Here is a 7,637-nt window from a genome sequence, read left to right on the forward strand (position 1 = left end):
TTTTTTGATAACGCTGACCTAACAAAACAAAAAACAAACATTTGTGCGCATTCTTACAAAAGTTTTATTACGGTTTCACGTAGTTGAGGTTTATTTTTTCAGCAGTGGGAAAAAACGGGGGAAGGAGTAAAAAAAATAGGTCTACTCTTTTTGAAATATTAAATATATCGAAAGGCTACCCGTTCTTTAATTCGCAGATTGGTATGCGTATCAAAACGGTCCCAGAAAAAAAAAATTAACATGTTTTTTTTTATTATTAATGACAACATATTTACGTTCAGTTCATAGATCAGCAGAGCAAAAATAAATGCAAGGGTATATGCAAAAGTATTTTGTTGGTGTGGCCGGTCAAGGTCGCCGCCAGGACTTCGGGGAAATTTTATCTATCTCGTACGCCAGTTACAGAAAAGTAAAAACAAAGTTAGAAACGACATTCCACACTACCAACTATTGAGGTTGGGCAAGGATTTACAAGCCGAACCCCGAAAGATTTTGATTTACAAGAAACGCTTTTTATTCCACAGCAAACGTCTGGAAAGACACACTCCATAACTGGCTTTCCCAGACTATATAACCGCATGCAAACTGCAGCCGCAAGATTGTTTTTAATCGTCGTACCGGCATCCAACCTGCAATCCCAAATGTTTGTTCCTTCTTAAATAAATTTAGAGCTTGAACAGGTCTTTCTAGTGCGCATACCCTCGTGCGAACAAAGCTTCCGGGATATACGTTTCCATCAGTTTTATTGCTAACAATGCAGAGAGTGAGCCATAAACGAGGAATATTTCCTTGTTTACCATTGTAAACAAGACGTCTCCGACGGTGGATGTTCTTTTATTTATCTCGGGGTGCCTTGACCTTGGAAACCCTCCGTGCTATGTTGCCCGCGTCATTCTGCTTATTTTGTCATTAAGGCCATCTTTTTTTATTTTTTTCCTTCAAAACTCAAAGATAATTACCAGTTACCTAAGTAGGCAAGAATATTGAAACATAAAGGAAGTTTTCTTCTTAAAAACATCTACCGCCACTTGTGCAAAGACGCACGTTCTGTCCACCTATGAGCACCCTCGAACGTGGGTACAACATTCTTTCCTATTCCCTCGCGCCATGAGCACTCTTACGCGATAAGTAAACTTTGCTCCACAAACGTGTTTCGTTATCTACAGAAACACAAACAAAATGTTTCGACAATAAGGAAAAACACTTCGGCATGAGCTAGAGATAACCTTTCTTTTTATATATATATATATACATATATTCTCCCTCCAACTATCCAGGGCCGTGCGTTTGTGTAACGAAAATTTATCTCAAGTCTTGCGACCCAAATAGGCCGTTTTTTTTCTTCTGTGCTTCTCAGAAATCGTGAGATGTATCTGCCAACGTCAAACTAAGAGGCCGGGAAACACGGCTAGACCCACAAACTCGAGATATTAAAAGGAAAAAAAAAGAGGGTCTGTTGCGAGCGCAGAGTGAGGAAAGTTGAACCAGGAAAAAAGAAAATGATACTTTTTTACACCAACGCTAAGCTAATTCTGGTGTATATTTTCGAATTTCTCGGAAATTAAATTTTAAAAGGTTTCTCCGAACTATGAAGTTTCCCGCTATTGACCGAACATAAAAGGAACGATAGATTCAAATCATGTACTGAAATTTAATGTATAATCTCAAGAACGCCACAACCGCCGGATCGCACGTTTATTATTTCTATGCCTCAGTTAGGGCATCTATCCTATCTATAATCCTCGAAAACACTAGGAGTTTTCGGAACTTTCTTAGGAACAAGTAGCCAAGTAAGGCGAGATGCCTGAAAGATCTATTTGTCTTAATGGGCCTCTTATCTCTCCTTTACGAACTACATCTAAATCACAAAATTACGGAGCGAATCATTTCATTGTGCAGCACATTTGGTGGACCACCTAGATCAGGCACCTCCCCTGCAAAAATGTTATACGCAAACCAACGTGTCTAATACCCCTGTCATACGGACACATTGAAGGCCTTCAGAACGAACTCCATTAAAGGGAAATCGAAGCAGTTCTGTATTTGAGGAGAAACACCTAAATCGTCTTCATTTGGCCTCCAGGATCACGAATATTGAGATTTTTTTTTTTTCAATTTGGTGCACGAAGGCTTAAGAAATTAATTTGTAAAATGCCGATGAAGCCCCTCCTTCCCGGAGCGTGACGTCACACTAGGAGTTTTCGGAATCTCTGCTCTCGCGCGTCTTCAGCGCCTGTCAAAGCTATGCTTTGACAGGCGCTGAAGAAAAAGACGTCACGACTGGTGTCAGTGCGGAAAAATACACCTGGCAAGCTTGCAATTGCACGCGCTGCCCACACGAGCGACACCCGCTTGGCGCCCAAAGATCCTATACTTCGTCTCACCTTAGTATGGATTATTGTTAGCCGCACACGCTAAAAGCGCGAGCTAGTTGCTTTGGATGAAGCCTCGGTGTCTGCACGAGCCCTCGTGCAGCTAGTGCTCTAGTTAAGGCAGCCAAGGCTAGCCGCTCGCGCTTGCACAGCCTTCGCAGTTAGTCCATGTTAAGTATGACGACTTGTTGGAGGTTTTTCATGTTTTCTCACGTTTAGTTAAATTCTCGGGGAAAACGAACGTGATATTCATATTCACGGGATACAAATACGCCAGAATACACCTCTAACGCGTCTTTTTCAAGAACTGTTTCAGCTTCGCTTTTAAAGGATACTGAACCAATATTTGGAGTTCGCAGAACATGGCTAGACGGATAGGTGGGACACTTAAAAAGCAAAAAACATCACTCATACAGCGATATCTCTAATGAATCGCCGTATTTTTTTGGAAGATAAGTGCGCGATTGAACACGGTCGACGAGGACGACGAGGCCAGTCACGTCAGGATTCCTATTTTCTCTAATCCTCGTTAAAGGAGCTGTGCAACGATATTCAATTGGAATGTTTTTCTCTCTACACGAGCTTACTGGCACACCTGGGACTCAAGGATTCTCACACGCAACACCATTGGCCAAGAAACTCCTTTGTTGCGGTGTAATTTCAAGGACAAAAGCGATCATTTTCATTCAATCTCTCCTTTGCAAAATTTGATGACGTAACGTGGGGATCGCAGTACACCCAAGTGACGATATTTGAATGCGGGTCATAGATTGGACCCTATAGCATTGCGTGGGCACTCGACTTGGGCTCGTGACAATTGCTAGCTCGAGAAGCATTCGGGTAGTGACCCGTGTCCAATCGCTGCAACGACGACAACAGCCGAGCCCTAACAATGTCTGGAACGCAGCGCGTGTCCTGCGCTTTGCCAAGCCCAGCGCGTGGCTACGATCAACATTGGCGGCATATAATCGGCTCCAGATCACGTGGCCGCATGTTCTGGCTGCGAGTTGAGGGGGTGAACGCTGCTCGTTTTTCTTTCATTTTTCTCTGGGACTTCTATTGCGTGGGGTGAAAAACGAATGCGTGTTTCATAGGTCATTAACGTTAGGGATCCGTTTTAAGCGGTATTTGCGCAAAGTACAAAAATTGTTGCATCGCTCCTTTAAGTCCCGTCGATCTGATGAACCGAAGCGAGGAGGAGAGAAGTGAGGGCGCTTAAACCTCATTCTGAAATTTTCCAGGGGGACAATGACGTCATAGGCCTCGCTTGATCGCGCCCTTTTTTTTCTATACAACCATTCGTTTGAGAAAAAAAAAAAAAAAGGTTGGGTTTTGTGTATGTTTATTCAGCCTAGAACTTGTTTTTCCTCATCCGGCGACGCGTCTCCCAGCTATAGATGAGGAATTTTGCCAGTGCAGTACAACCGCTAGCCTGGGTTCTTTAACGTGCATCTCGCAGTAGCGATACACGACCGCATGCCGGTACGATGCTCATGCAGATCAAAACGGGCAAGGGTGGGCATTGAGCCCAGTATCCTGGGTTCTGCAGCACGATCTTTCGATTCACGTGCTCCGAGCGAGTGTGCGCGCTAGCCCACTTGGCCACCGACCGACCGACCGACCGACCGACCCCCCCCCCCCCCCCCCCCCCCCCCCTCAATTTGAGATATCGATGTATGAGTGATGTTTTCAACGCTTCTGCTGCCTTATTTTGCGAAATCCATATTTCGGTTCAGTATAGACCGATCTCACCAGCCAGTTTGACTACGCCACCGCTGCTGCAATGCATCGAGGGAACTTTAGTCTTTCTGCACGTGCGACAACCCCGCTGGAGCTCTGCACGTGTGGAGCAGGAGACGGCACGAGCCCTCGCGTGCTCGGCCGTCTGCCTCCCGTGTACTAAAGTTATGGTGGCGTCACGCGTGTGCCGAACGCTTGGTGAGATCGGTCTATTCCTTTAAAGGATTGGTGAACCAACGTACGCAGGCAAGTGCGAAATAGCCAGCTGATCGTGGATTCTTTAAATGAGTTCGTTCTAAAGGCATTTAAAGGGCCCGTCTGACAATGGTCTAAAATTTTGACGGGATTACAAATGGTCAAATTAAAACGCAAAATATTTATTTTATCGTTTCTCGTTACCTTAAAAGAAACATAAAATAACAAAAAAAAAAATGATAGTACGCCGCAGAGCGGCTTTTTGGTCCAGCTACAGTTTCAGAAATTCCTGTAATGGGTACTTCACATCGATGCACTCCGAACGCCAATCAGTTGTATTTCCTTAATAAAGCAAAGAAGTAAGTGATCGGAATCGTGCTCCAATAGTCGTACCGTCTCAGTTGAAAAAATACTTGGCCATCTTTTCGTTACTGAGCTCTGCCTGCAAAACCATTAAGAATAACTGCAAAGAAAAAAAAAGTGTATTTTTATACAGCCTAATTGGGACCAGTATGTCACAAAACAATTTTTCCGCCACAAACAAATTTTTTTACAGCAATATTTATTGCGCGAGACTGATTTTAGTTTGCGGCTATTTCGTCCCTTTTAAATCGCGAGCCACAAAGTTGGCATTTTACGTCACGTAGTGGCTGCTATACGTCACGAGATGACGTATAACAGCCACTCCGCGTGCGTCGAAGGAGCGGGAGTTTCAAATGTGGAGTAACTGTGACTCCGACTAAATTACGTCCTGTGGTGTAAATATTGCTAGAAAAAAAATTATTTTTTCGCGGAAAATGTGTTTTGTGACATGCTTGTCCCAATTAGGCTGTTTAAAAAAGCCTTTTTTTTTCTTTGCAGTTACCCTTTAAAGCTTGATCCTGACCTTCCTTCCAATGAGCTGAACTGGAGCGCCTATTCTCCCGAAAAACACTTGAGAGAGCCAATCGTTTAAATTTACGGAGGATGCTCAGCGAATGACGTGGCTGAAAATGTGCCTACCGTAATATCCCGTGAAATAACCCACCTAAAATCGAAAGCAAATCTTGTGAACATAAGGAGAAAGCTAACTCTCGGTGTGCGATGAAAAAAAAAATAAAAAAAATGCAAGTTTTAGATTTTGTGACCTGCAAAACTTGTGATTGCGGGGGGTGGCAATGAACGTAAGACTGTCCTTCCGAGTCAGCAATGTTCGCTTATCTCCCGCAGTGGCTAAGTAACACCATTTCTGCCGAGGCCACCATTGGACAAGACCCTGCAATCGACCTTTCGCTAAATTACCCAAGCATCAAAGAGAATGTTGGGAACGTAGGCTCACGCGCTACACGTGCTCACCTTGCCCATAGAAACGATTCTAAGTAAATGACCAAACTAAAGCGTCCGTAAAACACGGGTGTGAAGTGCACTGTTTTAGGTATTTGTTTTCAAACAGTTAGAGCTGAAAACGCTAGCACGCGCAGCGCGTGTGCTGGCGTTCTCGACATTCTTTTTCGTGCTTTTTGGGTAATTCACTAAAAAGACTATTACTAAAAGTGAATTATCTTTTGGTGTTTATGGAAAAAAAAAAAAAAAAAGAAAGCGAATCATGCCAAAAATAGGGGTGGGTTATCTTTCATGGGTAGGGCATATCTCGAAATATTACGGTAGATCTTAGAAAAGCGGTGCGCTGTGGCGCCGATAGTGATGATGCATCACACTTGGTGCCACTGTCCAGGCTGTCTATTTTAGGTCTAAAACTATTTTGAGCCTCATCATTCGCCGAGCTTCCTCACCAGAAGCAAAAACTCTCCCAAGTGCATGGCGGGAGAGCCGCGACGCTCCTGGTTTCTTAAGCCCCAGTGTCACCGCTCGTACATCGTGCAAAATACATGGTGTTCGCCGCAGGCAAGATGACGGAGGTACCTGCGGACTTGCCTCGAACATTTCTTGAAGCGTGTCTGTCTCACACCCGTGTGTGCGCTTCGAACATGTGTCCGCAGGCAGCTTTCGTACGATTAATGTGACAGCGCCGTCGTACGAGGGGAAAAAACAGGTTACAAACAGTGTCTCCAGACTGCAGACGAGGTACGAACAGGGTGAATGCGGCTTCACGAACTTCCGAGAGTGTACGGCACATCTGGGCATAGGATTACCTGCTTCTTCCACTTCATGCGCCTGTTCTGGTACCAGGTCTTGACTTGCAGCTGGGTGAGTCCCAGGGCGCGTGCCAGGTCTGCTCTGTCCGGCGTGGACAGGTATTTCTGCGAGTCGAACCTCCGCTCGAGGCCCATCAGCTGCCCCTCGGTGAACACGGTCCGGTTGCGGCGGGACTTGCGCGCCTCCGCTCGGCTCAGCGCCGCCGCCGCCTCTGGGCACAGGGACGAGTCCTGCGCGAGAGAGGCACCCCATATTCTGGACGCGGTCGGAGCATCGCGCCCGCTCCTAAAGTGTTCGGCACGCCCGGGTTAGTGGACCACGGACAGAGGCTCGTTCACACACTTGCGACTGCTTACGACCGACTGCCATAAGACCTCTTGGCATTTCTTACGACGGATGGATGGAAGGATGAATACGGCTGAGCCCTTTGGATTGGGCGGTAGCTTACGCCACCTACCCATTTTGTTTTACCATTTAGGCTTAGAATATTTAAATGTGAAGTCTATATTCACTCCGCAGTGCAAAGAAAGTGAGGCTATGAAACCCCCTTGCCATCAGTGAATAAGAAAATACCTAGTTTTCTCTCGATTTCTGCCACCATTCACTTAATCTTTGTTAGTAATCTCTACAGTCTTGAAATCCACTCTCCCTTCGCTGTCTCTAAAACCCAATGACTTTATTAAATCTATGTTGTCTTCGGTAGGCATAGGGTGAAGCCCTTTGCAGTAGAGTATCAAGTACGACGAGAGAACACACTGGCGCCATCCATCGGATAGTCGTGGAACACTCGGGATGTCTGTATGTTCCTTTTTTTTCGCATCATTATTTTTTTGTTTTTGCTTGAAAAACGTTTGACAATGTTATAAACCACCATCTATCATAAATAGCTTGTCCATTAGATCTCGCAAATAGTACTTCAAAACCTTTGCTCCTGTGCATGGCCTCCGTGATTTTTCGCGCGCTGGCTGCGCTCCTCAAGCCATTGCATTCACCTTACAGACTGTTATTGTGCGGCGCTTGGTGGCGCTCTCAGGCAAACCAAATGATACAATAAAAAAGCAGCGAATTATCATCACCACCATTATAGTCGGTCCACGAAACTTAGGAGCAGCGCGAAACGTGCTCCCCGCTTCTCGTCCATAACACACAGACCTTTATCGAGGAAGAAATTTATCGAAATTTGAAGGTTCATCT

This window comes from Ixodes scapularis, unplaced genomic scaffold (assembly GCF_016920785.2).
Source record: "Ixodes scapularis isolate PalLabHiFi unplaced genomic scaffold, ASM1692078v2 PGA_scaffold0__279_contigs__length_252992795, whole genome shotgun sequence".
In the NCBI taxonomy this organism is placed as follows: domain Eukaryota; kingdom Metazoa; phylum Arthropoda; class Arachnida; order Ixodida; family Ixodidae; genus Ixodes; species Ixodes scapularis.